The sequence below is a fragment of the Pinus tabuliformis genome, chromosome 4_2, assembly GCF_031772625.1.
Source record: "Pinus tabuliformis cultivar Carrire ecotype Pingquan chromosome 4_2, CPIR1, whole genome shotgun sequence".
NCBI classification, from domain to species: Eukaryota; Viridiplantae; Streptophyta; class Pinopsida; order Pinales; family Pinaceae; genus Pinus; species Pinus tabuliformis.
Window position 1 is genome coordinate 358,432,727 of NC_142304.1, and position 27,807 is coordinate 358,460,533.

Below are 27,807 nucleotides of genomic sequence, written 5' to 3' on the forward strand. Positions count from 1 at the left end.
TACAATCTGGACGTATCATAGAAACAGAGGGAGACAAAACAGTTCACATTGAAGATCAGTTACCAATAGAACAACCACCACAACAAGAAGGTGTAAATAAAGAACAGACCCATCAACAAGCAAATACATCCTCTCCTCCTTTCCCGGAACGATTAGTCATACCACGACCAGTACAACATCCAGATTTTGACATTCTGGGAGAGTTACAAAACCTGTACATAAAAATTCCATTCCTCCAAGCCATTCAATATATTCCTATATACGCAAAAACTATAAAAGAACTGTGCATAAAAAAATCAAGGAGGAATACAACCACTAACCCAAGAGTCCAAGTAGTTGGCACCTTATCTGACTTATTATCGGGCAAAGAGACACCTATCAAATACGAAGACCCCGGAAATCCAATTGTAACTGTCCAAATCTATGGCCAAACCCTGACTAACGCTTTAGTTGATCTAGGAGCTGCACTCAATATTTTGACAACCTCTACCTGCCAAAAACTTGGCATCACATCAGTAGAACCTACTTCTACTTTGCTAGAATTGGCAGATCGATCTGTAGTTCGACCAGAAGGCACTCTATACGATGTCATGGTTTCTGTAGACTCCTAGGAATATCCAACTGATTTCCTGATAATTAATCCAAAAACCCGACTGGATGGACATCCGCTAATACTAGGAAGACCTTGGCTTGCTACTGCCGATGCCTACATTGGTTGCCTTGCCGGCAGGGAAACATGACCATAACTAAAGGACCAGATGTTAAAAATCTAGTTCTATATCCTCCAGCACAGCCAAGCCTGCCAATGATCAAAACCAATCAGTATCCTGTGTCATACCTTACTAACAATATCAGATCCCCATTGACTGTACAGAAGCCTTTAGATTTTAAAGATCAAATAGAAGATGATGCCATCAATAACTTCATTAGTCAAACTGAATCTAGATCTCACACACAGTGTTTTATGATAGAGGCAGCGTTTGATAGTGAGCTAGAGGAAGACCCTTTCAAAGATGCACATGACCAAACAATACCTGTGACTGTTGTTGCCAATAGTAAAGTAGTGGAACTTGAACCTGTTAAGGCCCTAAATATCAACGCCAACCTTACACCAGATCAAGAAACAAAGCTTGTAAATCTGTTACGAAAATATCAAGGAGCATTTGCGTGGGATTACCCTGACATGAAAGGGATCGATCCCCAATTATGCACCCACCACATCTATATAGAAAAAGATGTAAGACCTGTTCGTCAGCCGCAAAGAAGACTTAACCCCCATCTAAAAGAGGTAGTAAAAGCTGAACTTCAGAAACTTTTAGATGTTAATTTTATCTATCCCATCTCTGACAGTAAATGGGTCTCTCCCCTCGTGGTGGTACCCAAGAAAAATGGAAAATGGAGGATTTGCGTAGATTACAGGGAGTTAAATAAAGCCACACAGAAGGATCACTTCCCTCTCCTGTTTATAGATCAAGTATTGGACACTTTGGCAGGAAAGAAATTCTTTTCTTTCCTGGACGGCTTCAGCGGATATAACCAAATCCAAATCGCCCCTGAAAACCAGGATAAAACTACCTTTACTTGCCCTTGGGGAACGTTTGCATATCAAGTTTTGCCCTTCGGCCTATGTAATTCCCCTGCTACATTCCAAAGGGCTGTCCTTAGTATCTTCGCAGATCTAATAAATGACGGACTTGAAGTGTATATGGATGACTTTACACCATATGGAGATGATTTTGACCCAGCTCTAGATACCCTGGAAAAAGTCCTACAACATTGTATCGCTACCAGACTTTGTCTGAGCCACGAAAAATGTTACATGATGATGACAGAAGGGCTCATTCTAGGGCACTATATCTCAGCAGCTGGCATCCAGGTAGACCCGGCTAAAATCCAGATTCTTTTGCTTATTCCTACCCCCACTACTCAAACGGAGGTACGCAGTTTTCTTGGATTTTCTGGGTATTACAGACGATTTATAGAACATTACTCACGTATTGCTGCACCTCTATATGCTTTAACTGGCAATGTTGATTTCTTGTGGACAGAAAAATGCGACTAGGCTTTTAAGGAATTGAAGAAGCTTGTATCAATAGCCCCAGTCCTTTGAGGACCAAACTGGAATTTTCCATTCCAAATCTCATCTGATGCCTCAGATACAGCAATTGGTGCAGTCCTAGGGCAAGAAGAGGATAAGAGACCATATGCTATCTACTATATCAGCAAAAATTTATCCTCTGTCGAACTCAATTATACTGTTACTGAAAAGGAATTCCTAGCTGTAATACATGCTGTTAACAAATTTAGACATTATATCACAGGCTATCCCGTTGTGTTATATACAGATCATTCTGCTATCAAATATTTGGCAAATAAACCTGTTACGAAAGCTAGAATAACCAGATGGTTGATCTTATTGCAGGAGTTCGACATCACAATCAAGGATCGACCTGGCAAGGAGAACCCTGTAGCTGATTTCCTCTCACGAATACCGAAAGCAAATGAAACAGCAGTAGTGGAAGATCAATTTCCTGACGAACACCTGTTTGTTGTTGCTGTTCGAACACCCTGGTATGCTGATGTCGCCAATTACCTTGCAGTCGGTAAGCTACCAAAACACTTAACCCCTCAGGAACGTAAGCAGATTGTTCAGAAGAGCACTCGGTTTTCGTGGATTGGAGGCCATTTGTTCCATACAGGGGCAGACATGCAAATCAGAAGGTGTATTCGAGAAGACGAAATCTTTGACATTCTAAAAGCTTGCCATGACGGTCCATGTGGGGGACATTTCGCTGAAAAGAGAACAGCACATAAAGTATTACAGACGGGATACTATTGGCCTACAATTTTCAAGGATGCGAAAAAATTTGCACAAGCCTGTGACAGCTGCCAGCGAGCAGGAAGACCTGGCCAAGCCGATGAAATGTCTCTGAGACCACAATTGGTCATTGAGCCATTTGAACGATGGGCTCTGGACTTCGTTGGGCCCATTAATCCATCATCAAATCAGAGGACATACATTCTGGTGGCGACAGACTATGTTACTAAATGGGTCGAGGCCGAATCATTACCTAAGGCTACAGAAGACTCTGTGATACAATTCTTGTTCCATTTGTTTGTACGTTATGGACTTCCGAGAGAACTAATCACCGATGGTGGACCACAATTTGTTGGAAATAAATTAGCTGCAACACTTAACAATTATCATGTCCAACATAAGATCACTACCCCATACCATCCGCAGGCAAATGGGAAAGTAGAAAGTAGTAATAAGGTAATAGAATCAATTTTAACAAAGACCATTGCATCGCATAGGCATGATTGGGCCACTCGACTACCCGAGGCACTGTGGGCCTACAGAACCACATGGAGAAGTACTACAGGTTATTCACCTTATCAATTAGTGTTTGGAAAGCAGCCAATTTTCCCCATAGAATTCGAAATCCAAACGCTATGAACTGCACAAGAAGTCGGCCTAGATCTGAGTGAGGCACAAATCAATCAATTACAGCAGATTAATGAATTGGACGAAATCAGGCTCTCTGCATTACAAAATACAGCATTGATTCAACAACAGCGAGCTAAATGGCATGATGCACTTATCAAGAATAAAGTCTTTCATGAAGGAGACTGGGCTCTGTTATACGACTCTCGGTTTCAGGACTTCCCGGGGAAACTCCAGACTCGATGGTTAGGACCATACGAAATCCAGAAGGTACATGACAATGGGACCCTTACCCTGATCACAATTGACGGTTCTGGATATGCATTCAAAGTAAATGGCCACCGAGTTCGCCTTTATCGGAAGCCACTCACTCGGGAATCCTTCTGTCAGCAGCTACGACAAGATACTGATATGGAAATCTTAGGAGAGGAAGCGAAATCTTCCTCACCTATAATTTAAGAAATTCATTTTTATAACTTGTACATAACATCTTGTATATATGTTTTCTTGATTTTTTGCTTGTATTCCAAGTGTTTTTGCTGTTCCTTTGTAAAAGGAGCAGCACTAGTGTGTTTTTGTTGTTCCTTTGCGAAAAGGAACAGCACTTGTGAGATTTTTCTGTTCCTTTGCGAAAAGGAACAACACTGGTGTGTTTTTGCTGTTCCTTTGCGAAAAGAAACAGCATTTGTGTGTTTGTGTTGTTCCTTTGCGAAAAGGAACAGCACTTGTGCTTTTTGCTGTTCCTTTGCGAAAAGGAACAGCACTTGTGTGTTTTTGTTGTTCCTTTGCGAAAAGGAACAACACTTGTGTGTTTTTGCTGTTCCTTTGCGAAAAGGAACAACACTTATGTGTTTTTGCTGTTCCTTTGCGAAAAGGAACAACACTTATGTGTTTTTGTTGTTCCTTTGCGAAAAGGAACAGCACTTGTGTGTTTTTGTTGTTCCTTTGCGAAAAGGAACAGCACCTGTGTGATTCTGCTGTTCCTTTTCAAAAAGAACAGCATTTGCGTGTTTTTGTTGTTCCTTTGCGAAAAGGAACAGCAATTGAGTGTGTCTGTTGTTCCTTTTCAAAAGGAACAGCATTTGAGTGTCTTTGTTGTTCCTTTCTCAAAAGGAACAGCATTTGCGATTTTCCGTTGTTCCTCTCAAAGAAATGGTATCCTACGAATGAATTCTTCTCTCAGGAATGCCATCGACATGTTTTTGCCCTTATGGAGGATGCTTTGCCCCCATGTTCTCCTCAATCTTTTAGATACAGCAATGAACTTATGCGATGAACATAAACCATGATATACCGAAATCAGCACATCATAAATCGCTATCACTATGAAGCCAGTATGTATAAGAGGACAAGAGGAGGGATGTGAACTTTTCATCTTCGCTGTCAGTGTCAATTACCGGTACCCTGGTTGGTGATCTTTATCATGACGATTCCCCTAAAAATCTTTCTTGATCATTACTTAGGAGTAAGAACGAACGATTTATATCTATCTGTTGGGATCATAAGACTTCTTCCACCATTTCCCGCTCTTAAGGAGTGCGGAACCACCCTTATGTGAAAATAAACAAGAGAGGTGCTCTGCAAAAGAAAACAAAAACAAAATATGAAAATTGTCAAATGCAGGATAGGGGGTCTCATTAAGAGCCGGCCTACCATGATCATAAGGATGGAAGCGAAGTGGCATTCCCATAACGGCCACCACACGAGGGATATGGTCCGAAGGTAAATTAACAAGCAAACCTTGGAATAGGGGGTCTCATCGCGAGCCGGCCTGACCACGTTTCGCGCCTACCTTGTGAATGGCATTATGGCTATCTGGTTACCAAGCCAACATAATGGCCTGCATTTTGACAAAGCACTCTTTAGAATATACACAAAGGATCATGGTTCCGGAGGGTGAAATAAACAACTCTGCCAAGGTTATGAACACCTGTTGGCGGCAGAGCTCTGTTAATGGCATAGAAGTCGTAATAATTACACCAACAAGTATGATATTAAATTTTTCTGTCTCTTATCCTTTGCAAAGATCATATGTCACACCCGATGTATATATCGCATGAATATTCATTACCACCAATCATGGCAACGGAACTGACAGTGACCGCTGGAGACTTCGTACGCTTGACAGACGTCCCATCCCCTAGCTCCTCATTATATCACGCAGGCTCTTATATAAAACGCGATCTACCTTTTTGCCTCGGTTTCGGCATTTCGTTGTTTTTCTAAAACATGGCATAATTTCATATGCTGTACTTTATGATTGGACCTCTGACTGGCTGCTGCTCCTCTCTTTGACGGCTGGGGACAGCCTATCAGATCGCGGGGGGAAGGTAATCTCATTACTCCATGATTACGTGGCTGCACACCATTCGGGCGAAATAATGTACGAAGGAATGGCATGGTTTAACGGTATGATGATTCCATTCTACGGAAATTTCCATCCACGATCTTTTTTTTCGTTGCATGCTCGGTGATCATCCTCTCTGCGTCGCAAACACCGCAAGCAGTTGCTGTTCCATTTCTGAGTAGAATCATGGGCGGAAAGACGGTCCGAAGCGAACCTCACAAGCTGACAGTTTCCGCTGCTGCTCGCAAAATCCTGGAAAACGTAGGATGGTTGAATTACTTCAGCCGCCTGCAAGAATCAAATGAAGCCGTGGCGTTGGAATTCCTGTAGAATTTGCAGGAAAATTACTCCATAGTAGGAGGAAAGTGGATAGCGGTTACAAAGGATATCATCGCAGAAGTCTCAGGATTACCAGCTACTGGACCCATATGGACGCTAAAGAAGGAAAGATTACAAAAAGCTATGGAAATTTTCCAGGACGAAGGCCAAAGCTTGACAGTCAAAGGGAAAGGAGTTCTGCTGACAACACTAGGGGAACCCTGGACCGAGCTAGCGAAGACAGTACAAAGTTATATCACCTGCGAAGGGAGAAAAGACGTGGTAAGACCTCGTCACCTGAAACTTTTAGCTATTTTAAAAGGAAAATGTTCTATAAATCTCCCTGCACTTTTAAATTCGCTACTACATGACGCGACCCGAAGCCTGAGAAAGGCCCAGCACATAGATGCAGTCGTTAGCCACCATGGGCTGATTCGGTTGATAGTGAGCCACAGTCTCACTCAACAATAAAGAACTTGGGAGGAACTGATCGCAATAGTCGAAGGAGGATCGGCTGCACCACCCCCAAAACCTAAACAGTCCTCTAGCACGCCGGAACGATTAGAGAAATGCAATGAGTCAGTAGCAGAAAGACATGCCGTTTCAAAATGGAAACAACCTTCCGATACGCCAGAACGACCAGAGGAACCCAGAGAACCTGCTGGCACACCTGACCAACCTGAGAGACCAAGGAAGTCAGCTCGGCTGGCCCGGATACGAGGAAGGTTGGAAAGAATTCGGGGAACAACGACCCACCCAATTGAAATTGCGGACGAACCTCCAGAACCAGAAGGAGGATCCTCTGAAGGAAATGCTGAGAAATCAGGGCCCGGGACTGGCCAGCCGGAAGAGGAAGAAATGGTTACCGAACAGAGCAACCAAGAAGATGAGCACTCTGAGGAAGAAATGGCCACCGAACAGAACAACCAAGAAGATGAGCACTCTGAGGAAGAAAGGGTTACCGAACAGGGCAATCAAGAAGAAGAAATAGCACATCCAGGGGGTAGCCCGTCGCAGGACCCTGTAGGTGAGGAGGAATTGGCAGCAGTTTTGGCCAATATGGGGGAATATGGCCAGCCCTCCAGCACAGCAGGCGTCCCTGACAGTCCTGCAGAGGAACAACTACCCGAGGAAGTACATGCAGAAAAGGCAGGAGAAGAAAACCTGCCTGGTTATGATAATGAAATTGAAGACAACAATCAGGGACAGTCTGTCCCCAGGACGCCGGAAGATATCCCAGATGAAGAAGGAGCGGGCTTAAGGGCCAAACCGTCTGTCAAGGCAAAGGAAATTAAGAAATTAAGAAAGAAACAGCAGAGGTTGTTGGGCACTATAGCCAGGCTCCGGCAGCAAATTCGAATTTTGAAAGCCAATTTGAGAATACAAAGGACCACAAGGAAAAGGAGGAGGGCCACTACAGCAAAAACCCCGAGGACAAGAACCCGTTTTGTTGGTCGAAACCCCATCAGGAGACCTACTACCGAGGAACAGTCTGCTGTTCCAAATGATAATGAGGAACAGGGTGCTGTTCCAAATAACATAGAGGAACAGACTGCTGTTCCATCTGACCCTGGAGAACAAACTGACATTCCAATTAAGGGAGAAGAACAGCAAGATGTTCCAATGGCAGGGGGACCTCAGCAGCCTTTCATTCGTGTCAAGAAAGAGAAAGAGAATAAGGGGATCCAAACAGAGGCACCACCCTCAGGGGTTATTCGGGTTCTGAACTCTAAACAGTGCAATAAAAAGTTTCATGCAAAATTCCCGGCCTCTACGGCTCAATGGAAAAAGGATCCAAAAACGAGAACCTTGCATAGGATGATGAAGCAAGCCCAACAAGAAGCTGAACAACTAAGAGAGCAAGCAATACCCCGGGAGAAATACGAAGAGTTACAACAGCAACTTCAGAGTATTAGTCAATCCGAAAGCCAAGCCTTTGAGGGATGGCAGAAGGAACAAGAAAATGTTGCTAAGGTAACTCGTCGATTAGATAGTGTTGTTAAGAAGATGGACACTGTGTGTTCCTTATATAATGACGTTTTGACTTGTAGGGCCCCTGCTAAAAATTATGCTTTATTTTTGCTTGAAAGATATTTGAGATTGAAAATAAAAGCCGTTAGGGCAGGAGCACCTATCCACATCAACATTGTTAATGATTTTATAGACTGTTGCAAGCATTATGGGGTTAAGGTTCAAAGGTTATTGTGCGAGTTTTACTTGCACAACCCTGTGCTAGACCAGGAAACTGATTTAAATCCTGGCCCTTTTGTTGGCGATATACAATTCCAAGCCTTCATCTCATTTGGGGTTAATCAGCTGAAATGGCTCAAAGCTTATAACACCTTTCAGAGACAAGAAAATAACCTAGACTTGTGGATACGAGCTGAACCTAGAAACCCAGTGACGCTATGGAGAGAGCATAGGAGTCTTATGAGGATCCCAGGTGTCATCGAGGTATTAGGACCCATGCACGAAGAGTTGATCCGAAATGGTCTGGAATATTTCCTGACTATTAAAGATCTTGCCATCGATGCTGCAAAATTTCAATACCGGACCTCTAATCCAAGCATCCAGCTCAGGGAACCATTCAAATATGAGAATTTTGAGCTGGCTGCCAGCCGATTGAACCTTTATGGGGAACGGATTCTGCAAGCAGGGCCATCCTGGTTGGGGTATCGATTTCGCAGTCCAATTATTTGGCACCCTGCACCCGGATATCAAGCCTTGAATGAGATGCCTGCAGATCAAATAGATCAGTTCTTTGATAATCTAGTTGCTCATCACGGTTGTCGGCCTCCTCACGAGATCCCTTCTCCGGCCTATTCTCTCACCGCCTTGCATGTCAACTATAATGTTTTCATGAGGCCATGAAACAGGGTAAGCAGGGGGGTGTGTGGAGCACTTGGAAGGTATGCTTTTGACAAGCAATCTAGTGGTTTTTCAAAAATAATTGTAACTTTTTCTGCATTAGGAATTCAAAGAAGATAAAGGATTTTGATAGAATGTGTAAAAATAGACAAAGGAAGCTCAAGTGCTAATAATTGACGTTTTCTATGCAGGAAGACGTGCGAGCAAGGAGTTCCCGTCCAAAAGCGAGAAGCAGAGGAAAAATAACTGTTGTTCCTCCAGTAGGGAACCAGATGCGGACACGATCAAGCAAAATCGGAATTGAATAGTCCAGGAAAAGAATGCGGGATACCGGCTCGGCGAACGCAAGAAAGATTGAACGATTAGTGAATCCCTCAGGATCTTTGATCCTGAGGGATCGCTGCTTTACTTATCTATGATTATCTAGATATCTCCGTCATTTCTTTTATATAATGGCACAGCATCATTAAGCAAGTGGACAACTGTTTTTGTAATTTTACAGTTCTAGAACAAACTTTAATCATTGAGTCTCACTGAGACCTGATTTTGTTATACTTTTGTGGATGCGATTAATATAAAAGACTTGGTGTTTATTCTGTCTCTGCGTCTGGAGTAATCTAAGGCGGTGTACCATTGGCAGCTAAGGGCCCGACTCCAAAGGACACTTGCTTTTGTATCATTATACGGTGATTTTTGTGTGGTTTGTTTATCTTCATTACTTAGCAATCTGATAAATTCTTTATATGATACGCTATGCTCTGTTATGATCAATGAATGAATGATCTCTCCATGTAAGGACTCTGCACTGTATAATTAGATTTACACAGGGTCGAATTGTATCTTTATTCAGCCATTTCTGTAACAAAGTGTTGGTATGAATGTTAGTGTCATTGGATTTATGTGAAACAATATTTGTGGGATTTGAGAGTAGCGTCATTCTGTTTAGAAACGTAGTTATATCATCCAATATCCTCAGATTGCTATATTAGTGTAGAACATGTATATACAGGTGATGGTTGTTGTTCCATAAATCATTAAGGATTTTTGTTCCATTTGATTATTGTTGTTCCATTTTACTGTTGTTCCATTTACTGCTGTCCCATTTCCGTTTTGCTGTTCCATTTTACTTTCCGCTGATTCATTTACCTGCCTTTGTTGTTTTGGTGTGAGAGAAGGCCTAAGGCTGTAGTGAGCCTCAGCAAGACGCTGCTTAGCTCCCAGACCTATAAGTCCATGCTCTAATTTCCCTTCTTTAATCAGTTTCTAGAGGGATGGGTTATTGCTTCCGTACCCTTGACTGATCAACTGTTTTGTGTGATTCCATCTTTTGGGTTAGTTTAGTTACAGCTTAGCATCTGTTTTCCTTTTGATCTTATGAACACTGTACTACTAAGCATTACTCGGACAAATAGCCTCGGATTGAGCTACTTCTTGCAATAACAAAACGTTCCCGGATTGACTTATTAATGTGGAATAATTAGCGGTGTGAGAGACCCTAGTTACAGCTCTACACCAGCCAGAGGTAACCACTTGACCCATTGTGTTTGGTTATCAGATACAAAGCAATGAAGATATCCTCCCAGACATTTATTCACTATCTCAGTTTTCCCATCAAATTGAGGATGATAAGATGAACTATGAGCTAATTGAGTGTGAAGACAAGAAAATAATTCCATCCAAACATTTCCAGCAAAAATGGGATCTTTGTCGCTTACTATAATCTTTGGGTTTCCATGAAGATTTTGAATTGTTTCCGTAAATGTAGTAGAAACTGTATTAGCTTTAAATGGATGAGATAATGCCCAAAAGTGTGCATACTTGGTAAGTCTATCAACTACCACCATGATGATACTCTTTCCTTCTGAATTGGTTAACCTGTGATAAAATCCATTGAAACCTCCTCCAAACATTGACTTGGAATGGATAATGGTTGTAACAGACTCAGGGTCTTAATTGTCTCAACTTTATTTTGTTGGAAAACCAAACATTCCACCACAAACTTTGAATTTCAAATTTAAGGCCATCCCAAAAAAATTCCTTCTTGATCCTGTGGTAAGTTTTTAAAAATCCTGAGTGCCCTCCTAAGGGAGAGGTGTGCAATTCCAAAAGAATCTTTTGTTTGACTTGGGAATTCTTACAAATATATAAGTGATATTTGTACCATAATGAATCATTTTTCCAACTAAATGTATCAGGTGTACTAGGATCTTATTGCAACTTTTGAATGAGTGACCACAATTCTTTGTCATTCTTCCATTCATCCCTTGCTTCGATTATCCAATCTAGCTAGATAATAGAAATGGCACAAAGCAATGCCTCCACATCCTCATCCTTTCTTGAGAGTGCACCTGCAATAACATTTTTTTTCCCTTTTTTCTAGATCATTTCAAAGTCATAACCCAACATCTTTGTGACCTATTTTTGCTACTCTTTTGAGAATAATCTTTGTTCCAAAAAGTATTTAAGACTATCATGATATGTTTTTACCTTGAAGTGTCTTCCCATTAGGTAAGGTCGTCATTGCTTTAGTGGATGTAGCATTTCTAACATTTCCTTCTCATAAATAGGTTTGTGTAAATAATTTCCCTTGATTGGATGAATTTCAAAACCAATGGATCTTCCTTCTTGCATTGAAACAACATCAATTCCATTTCTAGAGGCATCACATTCCACAATAAAGGATTTTGTGAATCCTACAGTAGCTAAAACCGATGCTTGGCACATTGCCTCTTTAAGATGTTCAAAGGCCTTAATTGCTTCTGGAGTCCAAGAAAATGCATCTTTCTTCAGTAATATTGTTAGATGTGCTACTATTCTCCCATAATTCTTAACAAACATGCGACAATACCCCGTCAACCTGAGAAATCCTCGTAGATTATTTACGGTTGTGGGGATTTTCCATTCCTTAATGGATTTAATTTTGTTAGGATCTAAATTAACACCCTCATGAGATACAATATGACCCAAATATTCCACCTCCTGTACTCCAAAGAAACATTTGGAGGTTTTTTCATATAATTATCTCTCCTCCAATAGTTTGAGCACCCTGTCAACATGTTGTACATGATCCTTCCAAGACCTGTTGTAGATTAGTATATCATCAAAAAATACTAACAAAAATTTTCTAAGGAAGGGTTTGAAAATGGAATTCATCAAACCTTGAAATGTAGAAGGTGCATTGGTGAGACCAAAAGGCATGACCAAAAATTCATAATAACCCTCATGAGTTTTAAATGTTGTTTTCGGAATGTCTTCAGTCTTCATTCTAATTTGATGATATCCTGAACGAAGATCCAACTTGGTGAAGTAAATTTCTCCATTTAATTCATTAAATAATTCATCAATGACATTAATGGGAAATTTATCTTTAATAGTGAGCTTGTTGAACTCCCTATAATCCAGACACATGTGCCATGATCCATCCTTCTTGTGCACCAATACTACTAAAGGAGAAAAAAAACTTTGACTAGGTTGAATTATATTGGCCTCTAACATTTCTGCAACCATACGTTCAATTTCACTCTTTTGTGAATAGGGGTATTTGTAAGGCTTGGTGTTTGGAGGAACACTTCCTGGAATAAAGTGAATGGCATGATCATGATCACGAATAGGTGGGAGGCCTTTTGGAGTCTCAAATACCTTGGAATGATTGTACAAGGCTTTTTGGAAATCGAGATAAATATATGCTTTTGATGTTTGAACATCTACTAAGCATAATTTTGTCATGACACCCCATTGTTCTTTATTTAGAAGCTTTGTCATTGTTAGGATATTCCGACACATAGGAAATAGTTAAATACAACTTGGTCTAGTATAGAGTTAGGTATAGAGTTAGGTAAAGTGTGTTTCTTTACCTTGTACATTTTGTAACTTACAATCCGACGGTCACGATATGTAGTGATCCGACGGTTCATTCTCTCCTCGGTATTACCGACACTTGATCCGTGGCTTGACACCTGATTGGTCCATGATTTCTATTTAAAGCGCATGGAGGGTCATTTGTAGGGTAATCCGTCTATGAGAGAAGCTTATGTAAATTTTCATTCTTTTATTAATAAATTGCCTGAAGTGGCCGCGTTGGCTCAGGCCGTGGACTGTTTCCCTCTTTGAGGGTTTTAACCACATCAAAAATATTGGTGTATTGATCTGCGATCTAGTTGTGAGCGGTGTCCTTTGGTGTTCTGTCTGAGGAACTTACCCTGTAAATTCCTACAGTCATGACATTAAACCTAATTATCTTTCCTGTTTTCTCTTTGATATCCCTTAATTCAACTTCCTTCCCTTCCCAAAAAAAATTCAAGAAAATTTCTTGAACATTAAAATCTATCATACCCAAAGATTGTAACTATTGGAATCGTATAACAAAATCAGCACCACCCAATGGAATGGAAAGAATTTGACTATTCAATATATATTCTCCCATGGTTAGATTGATATTATGGCACTTTCAAAAGAAATTGATAGTTCCTCCATTTATGACCATCACTTGACACTCTGGTGCTATATTTAGGAAGAAATTCAATTCCTTGGCTATCTTACAATGGATAAAGTTATGGGTACTAGCCGAATCAATCAGGACTATTACCTTTTTCTTCTTGATATGTCCTTCTATTTGGAGAGTTTGAGGAATGGTAGAGCCAATGCATTACAATATATGTTTAGATTCATTTCTTCTTTCTCTAGGGTTTCTTCCTAGTGTATATCCTCTTCTTTTGAAGTTTCTTGTTCCTTTTCTTTCTCCTCTTCACAATATATGTAAAATAATTTCTTCTCAGTGCACTTATGACCTTTAGTGTATTTTCTATCACAACTGTAACAAATCCATTTTTCTATTTTTTCTTGCAATTGTTATGGTGTCAACCTTGTAGGTTGTGGAAGCCTAGGAGCAACAACACTTCCATCTTTAAAGTTGTGAGTGGTATGCTTCCTTTTTGCCATAATTTTTCTTTCAATTTTTCTTGCCAACCTAAATGCCTTCTCTAATGAATCAAGTTCCCAAAGGTGAACCTCATGTTGGATGTTATCCTTTAAATTCCCTATGAAGACATCAATCCTATGCTCCTCTGGAATATCATTTACCCTTATATTCAATTTTTGGAAGTCCTCAATGTGCTCCACCATTGAACCCTTTTGTTTGAGATTTATCAATTGGCTAAAGAATGTGTTTCTCTTTGTATCCTCATAATGTGTTATCATTTCCTCTGTAAAATTGACCAAGTGACAAGTGGTTTATGAGAACAAAGCCATCGATACCATACAAACTGATTGGGTTCTAAATATAAAGTTGCAATGTGTACCTTTTGTGTTTGTTTCACATTATGGAGATCAAAATATTGCTCCATCTATAATATCCATGTTATCAGATCCTTGCCATCAAACTTCCTCATATCGATCTTTGGAATATGGTGAGTCTTTAATCCAATGTTATATTCTATGAAATCATGATTAACATTTCTTTTGTTCTCATAATGAGTTTCATCTAATACTTTTTTTCCATTAAGAATCATTTCTTAGATTCCATTTTATTTTTGGTTACTCTTTGCGAGAGTGAAATTTGTTGCACTTGATCTCGTAATTTTGATATATCATGTTGCATTTCTTCCTCTTCTTCACGTGTCATAGAAGAGCTTTCTGGTTGCTTACTAAGTGTGTCCATTTTTTTTTTCGAGGCATTTCAAAATCAAACAATCGTATCTATGCTTCACTATGCCCTTTGAATCACTTCAAACTAATTTTTCAAACAAAAGTTATGCAAAATTTTAAAAATACACACCTTTTTATTTCTTTTTAGGAGCTAGATATTGCATCTTTTGTATCTCTATAATTGCAAATCTCCACGATATAAATTTTTTTCCTATAGTCTCCCTCTAAGTCTTATTTCAAAGCCAATAATTCATACCAAGATTGGATTCTTCAAGTAATATTTATGCCCAATCTTCCACGATGACCTGATTATAGACTAGTTTAGTAGAGCTAAATTGTATAGAGTGCCACGTGTTAGTTTTTGATCTTCGTCCCTAAAATTGATACCCCAAACAACTAAAGTCTATCCTATTTTCATCACTTTTTATGAAATTCAAATCCGATGCTCAAAGAGAAAGTTATGACGATTTTCCCTAGGTCGCATGTTTGGGATCGAATTATGGAGCCTACAAAAACCCTAACTTCTTCAGATGATATCTTAGCGAGACAAGATCTGGAATTAGTAAAATAATTTCACCAATATTTCGGTTCCACATGGTTTCAATTTCAGCATTTGAATCTTCATAGAAAAAAGTTATAGTGAAAATTCCACGATGACCTATTTGAAGCACTGAAACCCTAGAATCCAAAGCTATGATACCAAATGTTATTCAACCATCTCACAAACAAATAGATAAAAGACTTAAAAATTATCCTCTTCGATGGGGAAACCTCTTCTACATTACATAAATGAAAAATTCTTGGATGATTCAAATGACAAAAACTCCTTTTTATATATAGGATTCTAAGGGGTCACAATATAATCAAAGCCTACATAACAATAATAATGTTAGGGCACAATAATAAAAATATGGGGACTACATGGGCACAACAATAATAATAAGGGGTATACACCAACAATAACAATAAGGGGATACACTAGTATTATAGGGACCTAACAGGGCGGGGGGGGGAACCAATATTGTAAATCACATCTAGGTCATGGATCTAGACCCAAATGAAACTATCAACAGAACCAATATGCCAAGCAAGCCCATTCTCGTTGATGTCAAAAGTATTTAGAACAACCCTCCAGATAATAGAAATGTTTTTTCAAGGTTTAGTAGGTTTCCTCATCCAATCTTCCAGCGAAGATGGGAGGGCGAGGGGGAACCAATATTGTAAATCACATCTAGGTCGTGGATCTAGACCCAGATGAAGTGTATCACCAGAACCAATATGCCAAGCAAGCCCATTCTCATTGATGTCAAAAGTATTTAGAAAAAACCTCTAGATAATATAAATCTTATTTCGAGTTTTAGTAGGTTTCCTCATCCAATATTCTAGCGAAGATGGAATAATATATTTTTGTTTGATCAAATAGGTAAATAGGATATCAGTGTTAACAACCTCCAACCATACTTTGCAGCAAGGGATTTAGAGAACAAAAGATATTTTTAAATCTCACCCTCCCAACTGTTTTGTTCTGGAAATTAGTCCCCATTTGGCCCATGGAAAGATAGATTTCTCACTCTTTCTAGACCATAGAAAATATGAGTAGAGTTTCCTGATCCTTTCCAGAATAAATTTCAGGATCCTGGCCAGAGAAGCCCACTAGACTGAGATAATTTCCTAGCTAATTTTATAAGCACCAGACGACCAACTATGGAAAGCCACCTATAGCTCCAATGCTTCAAATGACTTTCTGATTTCACCACTAGCCAAACCTGGTCTTCTTTAAAATAAAAAAATTGTCTTAATATGAAATCCCAAGTACTTTATCCCATAATCCATTAGTTTGGCAAGATAAGGGAGAGCACATGATAAGTGACGAAGCTCGAGTTCAAAAATAGTATGATATGTAATGGAGGACTTTTGAACATTAATGTACATTCCCTTAGTATGCCCAACTAGATATATAATATCAATAATATTCAAAAATTCTTGAATTTCCCCACTGCAAAAGATAAGAATATCATCCACACACAACATAAGTGAGATAGACAAATTCCTTCGATGCATATGCCCTTGAAAGATGCTCTCCTCGTTGCATCATTTATGATATGAATCATACCTTCCACAACTAAGACAAATAGAAGAGGAGATAAATGACATCCCTACCTTAAACCCCTTTGTGCTTTAAATAAAGGATAGTTTATGCCATTAATCAAAATATAAAACGAGACAAAATAAATTCATACCATGACCTAGTTGATGAAGTCAAGACTGAAGCCCAAATGAATGAGAAGAGGATTGACGAAAATCTATCTCACCTAGTCTTAAAATTTAGATAAGTCAATTTTAATAATGTATCCCTTCATATTTTTAAATTTAAGGCTATGCAAGCCTTCTTGACCCACTCCTACGGCCTTGTGAGTTTGGCACCCCTCTAACAAAGAAAATTGTTCATGAGAGATATTTGATGAAATCAAGACCGAAGCCCAAATGAATGAAAAGAGGTTTGATGTAAATATATCTCACCTAGTCATAAAATGTAGATAAGCCAATTTTAATAATGTCTCCCTTCATATTTTTCGATTTAAGGCTATGCAAGCCTTCTTGAGCCACTCGTATGGCCTTGTGAATTCGGAACCCCTCTAACAAAGAAAATTTTTCATGAGAGATATACCTATAGAGGATAGGCTTGGGTGTGAGAGAAATGACTTTAGCAATTACTTTATATAGCACATTGCATAAAGAGATAGGTCTGAAGATAGAAAAAGAGGAAGGTTGACTAGATTTAGGAATGAGGGAAATAAAAGTTGAGTTGAAAACAGGGAAGATATGCCCCTCCCTATGAGATTCTTCAATGAATACAATCAGGTCTTGTCCCAAAAAATGAAAGAGCTTAAGGAAAAAATGTGTGCCCTCCTATCTGGCCCTGGAATTTTGTCCTTCTAGAAACTATGCAAAGTTGATTTAAGCTCCTCCATTGTGACCTCCTCCATAAGATCATTACTCTCCTCTTCTTCTAACATACGTGGGAAAAACTAAGTCAATTGGACAACCTCAACAATGGAAGATACCTGAGGTGCTTTAAATTGGTTCTCAAAGAATTGTTTTCCCAATTTTTCTAGACCATTAAAACATGAAATCTTAGCTCCTTGATCATCATGTAAACTCCATATAGTGTTCTGTTGATTTAGGGTAGCATCAGATGTGCTCTAAGCCTCAAATTTTTCAAGGAGGCTTGGTCACATGCATTCAAAAGAACCCAGAAAGAATTTTGGGAAATTCCGCCTAGAAGTGATTTTATTTAAATAATTAATATTTTTAATGGCGTTCCTATGCCTAAACTTAGGAAAATTAAAATATTAATGGGTATTAATCTAATTAGGGGTGAAACTTCTAGAAAAATTCATGGATCAAGCCAAAATGATCTAAGACTTTGATTAAGATGTAATCTAAGCCATTGGTTATCCAACGGGAAGATATAAGAAGGGGCCTGAGGGTCATTTGGAAAACATACAAAGAAATTGAGGAAATCAATTTTCTGAAGTGAGAAGTTCTCAAGAGGAAAATTTGATTGAGGAGATATCTTAAAACAAAGGGGCATGGATAGTTGGTTTGGAGGATCTTCTCTAGAACCCCAAATGCTCAGTAGAGAGGCAGAGATACACCAGTGGAGGCAACGTAGACCCAGGGAGAACTGACGTTGGGATAGGAACGCAAATGTAGTGCTTGACGCAGTGCTAGAAGGACCAGCATAGAGGAAGAGCTATCCTCCTGCAGAAATTTGAAACTTGCCAAGGAGCAACTGAATCAGTTGGAAAGGTTTACATCAAATCTCCAAGAGTTAAGCAGACCCAGCGCAGAGCTAATGCAGAGCCTCAAAGAGCTCCATGCAGGCCCACACAAGCCCGCGGAGTTACTGTGAAGGGGAAACATAGTTGTAGCTAGGGATAGTCGGTTCAATTGCCAAATCAGAGGGATTTTCTGGGTGAAGTGAGGTATTCTCACTAAGTTTTTTTCCAGTGTATTTTTCTCTGTAACTGGATTTCCCGAAGGGAATCTAGAGTTTTATTCATGACTATTGATTACTAATAATAAACCCTTAGAGTTGTTGCACGGGTTTTCGCACATTGGGTTTTTCCGGGGACGTTATGTCCAAAAATAACTGTCCTATGTGTTGTATTTTTCTTTCTTGCTCATTATTTTGTTTTCGCATATATGTTAATTAATTGAAGGCTGAAATTGTGTTTTCTTCAATATTTACCATAGAGCACAATATGTAAATTGCATGAATTAACAAGTAGGAGAAGTAACATCAGTTTGCCACAGTAGGGATTCTGGCTTAGGAATTTTCACATGATATCGGAGCTAGTGCAAATGGGACCAGAAGAGCATAACAAGAAACCCCATGATCCAGGTGGATATTGGTGGCCACCTGCCAATTCCACTTGGACCCCACCATTGCTTCTTTTAGTTTTTCATTTTCCTTAATTGTAGCACAGTTTACTATTTTTAGCATTTTTTGGGTCCTAAACTTCTGGAGCCGATTTGAGGCTCTAAACGACGTTTTTTTGGAAATATACCGCTTAGCAATTTTTTGTATAAATTCTTCTTTCTGTCATATTCCTCGGAGATATCTTTCCAACGGGCTATCATGCGCGTCAAACGGAGATAATATGACCAAGTTGCGACCCCGGGATGTTGGCTGTCCAACTCACCCCAACGGGGCCCATAAACTCTTGGTGTTACATCTCCTCAGGTTAGGGTTTTGGTTGTTCAGGGTTTGCTCTTATTGTTCAATAATAAAAAGGCCCTTGATCCTCATTTTAAGGCAGCTCAGAGGCATGTAGTCACGACATCTCTTCTCAGAGATAAGCTACCATCACCCTAGCTGGTTTATTTCCATTCCTATTTGTAAGCATATTTTAGTATTTTACATTAGTGAAATGAAGTATTATTTCTGCTGCATCTCTGTGTTTATGGATATCTATGTAATTTGTTGCTTTCCTGTTTAAATCTGGATCAGTGGTATCAGAGCAGTCTGCTTTTTTTCTCTGTTTTTCTTTGCATGTCACCAACGAGGTCGGGATATAAGGAGTTAGGGCTTGAACTGGTCAAACCTTTGCAAGACCAGCCTCGCAAATCCCGACAGCCTCCCATGGCGAATGAAAAGAAAACAAGGGGTTAGGAGATCCTATCAAAATCTTACTTGAAGAAGCCCTCGAGCGACAGAGGAACGCGTTGATGGATAGCTTTGACCAGATCCTTCAGCAGTTACCCAGGGGCGACGCATCAGCTTCCAACAGCTACTCTGGAAATGCCACACTGTTTAAGGTACAAGTTTTAATTTTGAAATCCCCATATTCGAGAGTTAGATAGATGCAGATGCTGTCGATAAATGGTTAAATCTTCTAGAGGGTTATTTTTCTGTTCATGATTTTTCTAGTCTAGAAAAGATTAGTTTTTCTCTTCTCAAAGTAGCCCCCCATGTCAAGGATTGGTGGAAATCCTGCTTCGAGTAGAAGGATGAAAGTACAGGCTCACTATTTTCAGCCGCACCCACTTGGAATTCATTGTGGGATGCCATCAAGGAGCAGTACTACCTTGTCGGAAGCTATGAGGTTCAATACATAAAGTGGACCACGCTACGATAGGGAAGGGACCAAGACGTGCCGGAGTTTACCAATATTTTCCATACCCTTCACACAAAGTTGGGTATCAAGGATACAGAGCAGCATTTGGCACTCAAGTACCGTGGCTGCCTGCACAAGTACATCTAGGAAGAAATAGAATTCCTGAACATCTCCTCACTCGGCACGACATACCGATATGTTGTCAAGGTCGTGAAAAAGTTTAAACAAAAGAAGCGAGACTTTGGATTTGCGAATCCGAAGCAAGGGAAAGGTGCCCCTAAACCACAAAACAAAGGACAAAGCCAAGGCAGGGCGGTGCAAGACAACCCGCCAAAGCTGCAAGAAAAGAACAGCACCACGAAGCCAGAAAAGGAGACGGGAAAGTGGTGTGAGCTCCATAAGAGCTCCACTCACAACACAAGTGAGTGTCGGGCCAAGAAGTCACTGGTGGCCGAGCTAAAGTTTTTAGAATCAGATGCATGTTCCAACTCTAAGTCAGAAACCGATAAGGGGAATGACAAAGGGAAGCAGATTATCGATGCAGAGCCCAATACCACCATTGCCACCATGAAGATCTAGAAGGAGGAACCTAAAGATCCACAGGAGGAGGAGCATCTCTTCCACTCCTAGATGTGGGTAAAGGGCTCCTTGCTATAGTTCATTGTCGATAGTGGGAGCCAAAAGAACCTCATTTCGGTAGAGGTCGTGAAGCGGCTAGGCTTACCAACCACATCACATCCACAACTGTACACCATCAGGTGGCTTCACCAAGGATGGGATCTTCGCGCGAGCCAGTAGTGTCGCCTTCCATACAACATCAAGCCCTTCACAGATGAGGTATATTGTGACATTGTTCCCCTTTAAGTTTGTGATGTATTATTAGGACAACCATACTTGTGGAAGCGACATGTTGTGTATGAATCAAGGCCCTATGCAGTGATTGTTACTTTGGGAAATAAGTTGTACAGGATACCGGAGGTAGAACTGCCTACTGCCATCTCTTTAGTTACTGCAAAACGATGCAGTAAGATCATTTCCAAAACTGGGAAATTTGTTTTCCTGATGATACGCCCTCAAGGAAAGAAGAAGACAGTGGCCACGACCTCTAGATAGGGCCCCTCTGCATGACAACTACAGATAGACAAGGTCGTGGAGGAGTACGAGGACATCTTCACCTCCCCTGCATGGGTTCGTTTACACTGTCAGGTCAAGCACTCCATCAATCAGACCCCAGGTGCGTTGCTTCCCAATGGACCAATCTATTAGTATTCCGTTCTGGAGAATGATGAAATCAAGAGGCAAAATTCAGGAGCTGCTACAAAAAGGTCACATCCGTCTGAGTTCATCACCCTGTGGGAGCTCGATCACGTTGGTACAAAAGAAGGATGGGACTTGGAGACTCTGTATTGACTATCGGGCACTAAACAATGTCACTATCTGTAATAGGCACCCGATCCCATGGATTAATGACCTCTTGGACCAATTGAAGGGGAAAAAATATTTCAGCAAGATTGACTTGAAGTTAGGATATCACCAAGTACCAATCAAACCCTCTGATGTGTGGAAGACTACCTTCAAAGCCAAGGAGGGCCTTTTCGAATGCTTGGTTATGCCTTTCGGATTGACAAATGCTCCTGCAACCTTCATGAGACTAATGGATGATATCTTGCGGCCATTCACCAACTCATTTGTAGTGGTATACTTGGATGACATCCTGATCTTCAGCCAGAGTTGGGAAGAGCAACTCCACCACATCCGAAAGGTTCTCCGAACACTGCGGAAACACAAGTTATGTGCCAATTTGGAGAAATGCACTTTTGGCATGACCCAGGTTCATTATTTGGGATACATTATTGATGAACAAGGGGTGCATGTGGATCTAGCTAAGATCCAAGTCATTTGGGATTGGCCATCTCCAACCACTCTGATAGAGCTTCGCAACTTTCTAGGTCTTGCCAAATTCTACCGCAGGTTCATGTTGGGATTTTCTCATCTCACTTGGCCCTTGAGTCAAGTCACCAAGGGAGGAGTGAAAGCAAAATTCTTTTGGCCTGAATCTCAACAGAAGGCATTCACAGAGTTGAAAGATCACCTCTTCTCAGCACCAGTTCTCGCATTACCAGAGTTGCAACAACCATTTGAGGTCGAGACAGATGCCTCTGACTATGCTATTGTGGCAGTCCTTACTCAACACGGGCATCCAGTGGCATATCACAGTGAGACACTTTCAGGCACAGTCCAGAAGTATCCCACTTATGACAAAGAGATGTATTCCATTATGCAGGCCTGCCGATAATGGAAGCATTACATTTTGGGGAAGGAAATGGTCATCCACACAGACCACCGACCCATGCAGTTCATACAGACCCAAGAGAAATTGTAGAATAATCGCCATCAAAGGTGGTCCACATACCTACAAAAATTCCATTTGAATATCAACTATAAGAAGGGTAGCAACAATAATGTTGTAGATTACCTCATTCAACCACCGATCATGGCGTTAACCACCATGCTCAACTCTTGTGGGCACAAGACTTCTGATTGGCCACTTTTCTACAAAAGTGACCTAGAATTTGGCCACACATACCAGACACTCTTGGAGGGTCAGCATGTTCCAGATTTTCACCTCCAAGATGCCCTATTATGCCACCTAGGTCACCTTTGTGTTCCTTCAAGTGAGCGTGCCAAGATGATTTAGGAAGCACACTACAGTCAGACTGCTAGGCATTTCGGGGTCGAGAAAATGGTGGTAGTACTGCAGAAGTATTTCTATTGCCTGAATCTTTGACAAGATGTCAGGAAGTACATCAGATCATGCACTGCCTACGCCATTACCAAACCGACCATCAAGAAGCAAGGCCTCTATACCCTGCTGCCTACCCCTAGTCAACCTTGGGAATCCATCTCCATGGATTACATGTTAGGCCTTCCTTCCACTAAGCATGGAAATGACTTTGTTTTTGTGGTCGTCGACAAGTTCTCAAAGATGGCCATTATGATGGCCTGCAAGAAGAATATCAAAACATAAGCTGCTGCTAAACTCTTCTTTGAACGAATGTGGGTACACTTTGGGATCCCACGGTCTATCATCTCAAATCGGGACAGCAGGTTCCTCAGTACATTTTGGTCCAATCTCTGTTCGATGCTGGACACCAAATTCACTAAGTCCACAGCCTTCCATCCTCAAACTGATGGCCAGACAGAGGTTGTCAACATGATGATCGTACACATTCTGCACATGTACAACTCAAAGCATCCATGCAAATGGGACGAGAGCCTCCCCTATGTTCAACACAGCTACAACCGGTCTCTCCACAACTCGACTAGCCACAACCCTTTTTAGGTGGGCTTGGGATTCCAACCACTATGTTCCATTGATGTGGCCATGCCATTTGCAGCTACTCATGTAGATTCAACTCATGTCCAGTCCGAAACAGGTAAGGCAAACAGCTTCATTGAGCACATACAACATATTCACTAGCAGGTACATGACATTCTGGAGAAATCTAATGCCAAGTACAAGCAGCGACATGATCAACATCGGGTGCCACACAAGTTTCAAGTGGGTGACAAAGTCTGGTTGCATTTGCAAAAGGAACACCTTACCAGAGCCTATCGAAAACTCAAACCACTCCGATATGGTCCTTAAACCATTACCAAGGCTATGGAGACAATGCATTTGAGCTCAGCATTCCCCCACTCCTTGGCCTGCACCCAGTGTTCAATGTGGACCGCCTTCGGACATACTTTCCACCATTACTAGACACATTCGACATTGCAGAACAGCTCACACCCACAAAGTTAAATCCAGATTGCATCGAACAAGCTGCAATTGATCGGATCATGGACACATAGATCAAGCACACTCACCAGCAGAATATCCAACTATATCGAGTTGTCAAAGCAAGCCAACTCCTTCACGAGGGCAAGTGGCTCACTAGGGACCAAGTTCAACAGAAGTTCCCTCATCTCATGGAGGAACTCAATGGGGACCATTGCTTCCTAAGGGGGGAGGAATGATCCAGGTGGATATTGGTGACCACCTGCCAATTCCACATGGACCCCCACCATTTCTTCTTTTAGTTTTTCAGTTTCCTCAATTGTAGCACAATTTACTATTTTTAGCATTTTTCGGGTCCTAAACTTCCGGAGCCGTTTTGAGACCCTAAACGACGTTTTTTTGGAAATCTACCTCCAGTGATTTTCTATTTAAAATCATATTTTTTGTCATAGTCCTCGGAGATATCTTTCCAATGGGCTATCATGCGCGTCAAATGGAGATAATATGACCAAGTCATGACCCCGGGAAGTTGGCTGTCCAACTCACCCCAACAGGGCCCATAAACTCTTGGTGTTACATCTCCTTGGGTTAAGGTTTTGGTTGTTTAGGGTTTGCTATTATTGTTCAATAATAAAAAGGCCCTTGAGTGTCATTGTAAGGTAGTTCAGGGGCATGTAGCCGCCACATCTCTTCTTAGAGATAAGCTACCATCACCCTAGCTAGTTTATTTCCATTCCTATTTGTAAGCATATTTCAGTATTTTACATTAATGAAATGAAGTATTATTTCCATTGCATCTCTATGTTTATGGTTATCTCTGTAATTTGTTGCATTCCTGTTTAAATCCGGATGACCCTAGCACTGAGAAGAAGGGGAAATCAAAAAGCTGCAGGAGGCAGCAAGTCGAAACCCAAGAGGGTTTGCGTAGTTCTACCCAGAGGGCCAAAAATTTGAGGTAGTCTCTATCCGAGTGAGTTGACGAAGAGAAAATAATGTTAGTTTGAATTTTTTCATGGCAGAGGGAGCAACGCTGAGCCTCAACATGAGGAGCAATCGATGGGATGCATATTTTTCAGTGGGAAGTATTGGTAGGCTGAAAGGCATCATAAGAAAGAAGAGAAGCATTGTGAAGGGATTTTTCCTCAATAGAATTTTTACCAAGAAGTATGTTTTCTTGTTGGATTAGCAGCAGTAAAGAGAAGTTGAGAAGAATTTTCGACATTTGTGGTAGATATAGAAACCAGTGGCTTGAGGGATCAGGACAGTTTGGATGGGGTTTCCAACTATGCCATCTAGAAGTCTAGAATGACCTTCCTTCTAAATGAGCATACCCTCAAGACTTATGTTGATAATGTGGTAGTTGTCCCAGAAGATGCAGATCCGTTGAAGAAGTATAGAGCTGAGATGGCTAAGGCAAAGAGGATGATCCTGGATGGAGTCAAGAATCACATGGTGTGCCATGTTGCTAGCAAAGGGACTGCTAAGGAGATGCGGGATGCCTTGGCCACATTGGATCAGGGATCTTCTGAGCAGAAAAAGATGTACTTAGAGCAGAAGTTGAGATCTGCTCAGATGCATAAGGGAGAACGCATGGATCCATTCCTCACGAAACTGAAGGAGACCTGTGGTGATTTTTCAGTTGCGAGACATGCACCTCAGGATTCAGAATTAGTGAGAATGGCTCTAAATTCGGTCTCAGATGAGTGGTAAATCTTTGTCTAGAGTATCCTGGGCAGAGAAGCATTTCCAAATTAGGACGAGATATGGGCAGCTCTTGAATAAGAAGAGATGAGGAGAGACCTTCTCAAGGTCAAACTTGATGGGAGCAACAAGAGCAGTGGGTCGAAGCCCAATGTAGAGGAGGAGGATAATGTAGCCCTTGCATCGAAGGGACAATAGGGGCAACATAGACAAAAGAAGGACAGCTCCAAGGTGAAGTACTTCAGATGTGGCGAGATGGGCACTATGCATCCCAGTGTCCTTTGAAGAAAAAAGGCAAGGATGAGAAGCATGATCTTAAGGTTTCATCCGCAAAAATTGAACAGGAGGAGGAGTTCGCCATGACAACCAAGATACCTCCAGGAGGGAGGTGGGTTGATATAGAACTGTAGTTAGATAGAGGTACAGATGGGCAGGATCCTTAATGAGCCCACCTCTTGGATTGTCACCTTGCTACGGGAGCCCATGATCAGTAGTAGTGGGATGGTGGAGTTTCAATTCATGCCATGGAGTGTTGATTCGACAGACGCAGTGGTTTGTAGTGCCAGAATGTAAGAAGTGCAGAGCGAAGAGGTAGCAGTGCGAGGATGCACATTGCAGAGCTTCAGCGGCGTAGTGGCTTTAGAAGAGAGCATGGGACTAGCAGAAGTCTAGCTTTCAACACCGAGATGTATCCACTAGATACTTGTCTAGTTTTGGGTGTTTTCAGTTGCTTCTCTTAACAACTGAGTTGCAATACAAATGCAGTGTTAGTAGTGACAATGCTAGTAGAATAGAAAATGTAGCATTTGAGAGGGAGTTACAGTACATATGTAGCATTGGCAGTGGCATTGTCAAAGGCAGTAGTATAGTAGCAGCAGTAGTGCAGTAGTTGGTGGACAACATGTCAGACATTAGCAACACAAAGGACGGTGCTTCAGAGTTAGAGCAGTATGCATTAGCAGTGTATTTTTAGAGCACATTCCTTGCTAAGAGGGAGCGTTGATTTGGGGTAGCATCAAATATGATCTAAGACTAAAATTTTGTAGGGAGGCTTGGGCACATGTATTCCAAAGAACCTAGAAAGCGTTTTGGGAATTCCACCTAGAAGTGATTTTATTAAAATAATTAATATTTTTAATGGGGTTCTTAAGGCTAAACTTAGGAAAATTAAAATATTAATGGGTATTAATTTAATCAGGGGTGAAACTTCTAGAAAAAGCCACGGATCAAGCCAAAATGATATGATCCTTTGATAAATATGTAATATAGGCTGTTGGTTGTCCAATAGGAAGGTATAAGAAGGGGCTACACAGAGAGATTGATGAAATCGATTTTCTGAAGTGAGAAGTTCTTAGGAGGAAAATTGGGTTGAGTAGATCTCTTGCAACGAAGGGGCATGGATAGTTGGGTTGGAGGATCTTCTTTGGAACCCTGAATACTCAACAGAGAGGTAGATATACACCAGTGGAGGTAGCATAGACCCAGGGAGGGTTGACATTGGGCCAGGAGGGCCCACACAGTGCTTGACACATTGTCAGGAGGACTAGCGCACAGGAATAGTTGTCCTTCTGCAGAAATCTGAAACTTGTCGGGGAGTAGCCAGATCAGTCAGGAAGGTTGATGTCAGAGCTCTAGGAGGAAAGCAGACCCAATTTAGAGCTGATGCAGAGCCTTAGAAAGATCCATGCAATACCATGCAGTTACTATGAAGGGGCAGTGCAGTTGTAGCCGGGGATAATCAATTCAGTTGTCGGATCAGAGGGATTTGTCGGGTGAAGTGAGCTATTCTCACTAAGTTTTTGGCAAGTTTCTTTTTCTCTGTAACTGGATTTCCAGAAGGGTATCCATAGTTGTATTCAAAACTACTACTTAATAATAGTAAACCCTCAGAGTTGTTGCACTGTTTTCCCACATTGGGTTTTTTCGGGGACGTTTTTTCCAAAAATCATTGTGTCCTATATGTTGTATTTTTCCTTCTTGATCAGTACTTTGTTTCTGTATATATGTTAATTAAGTGAAGGATGCAAATTTATTTGCTTCGATGTTTGTTGTAGATCATAGTAAATAACTTGCATGAATT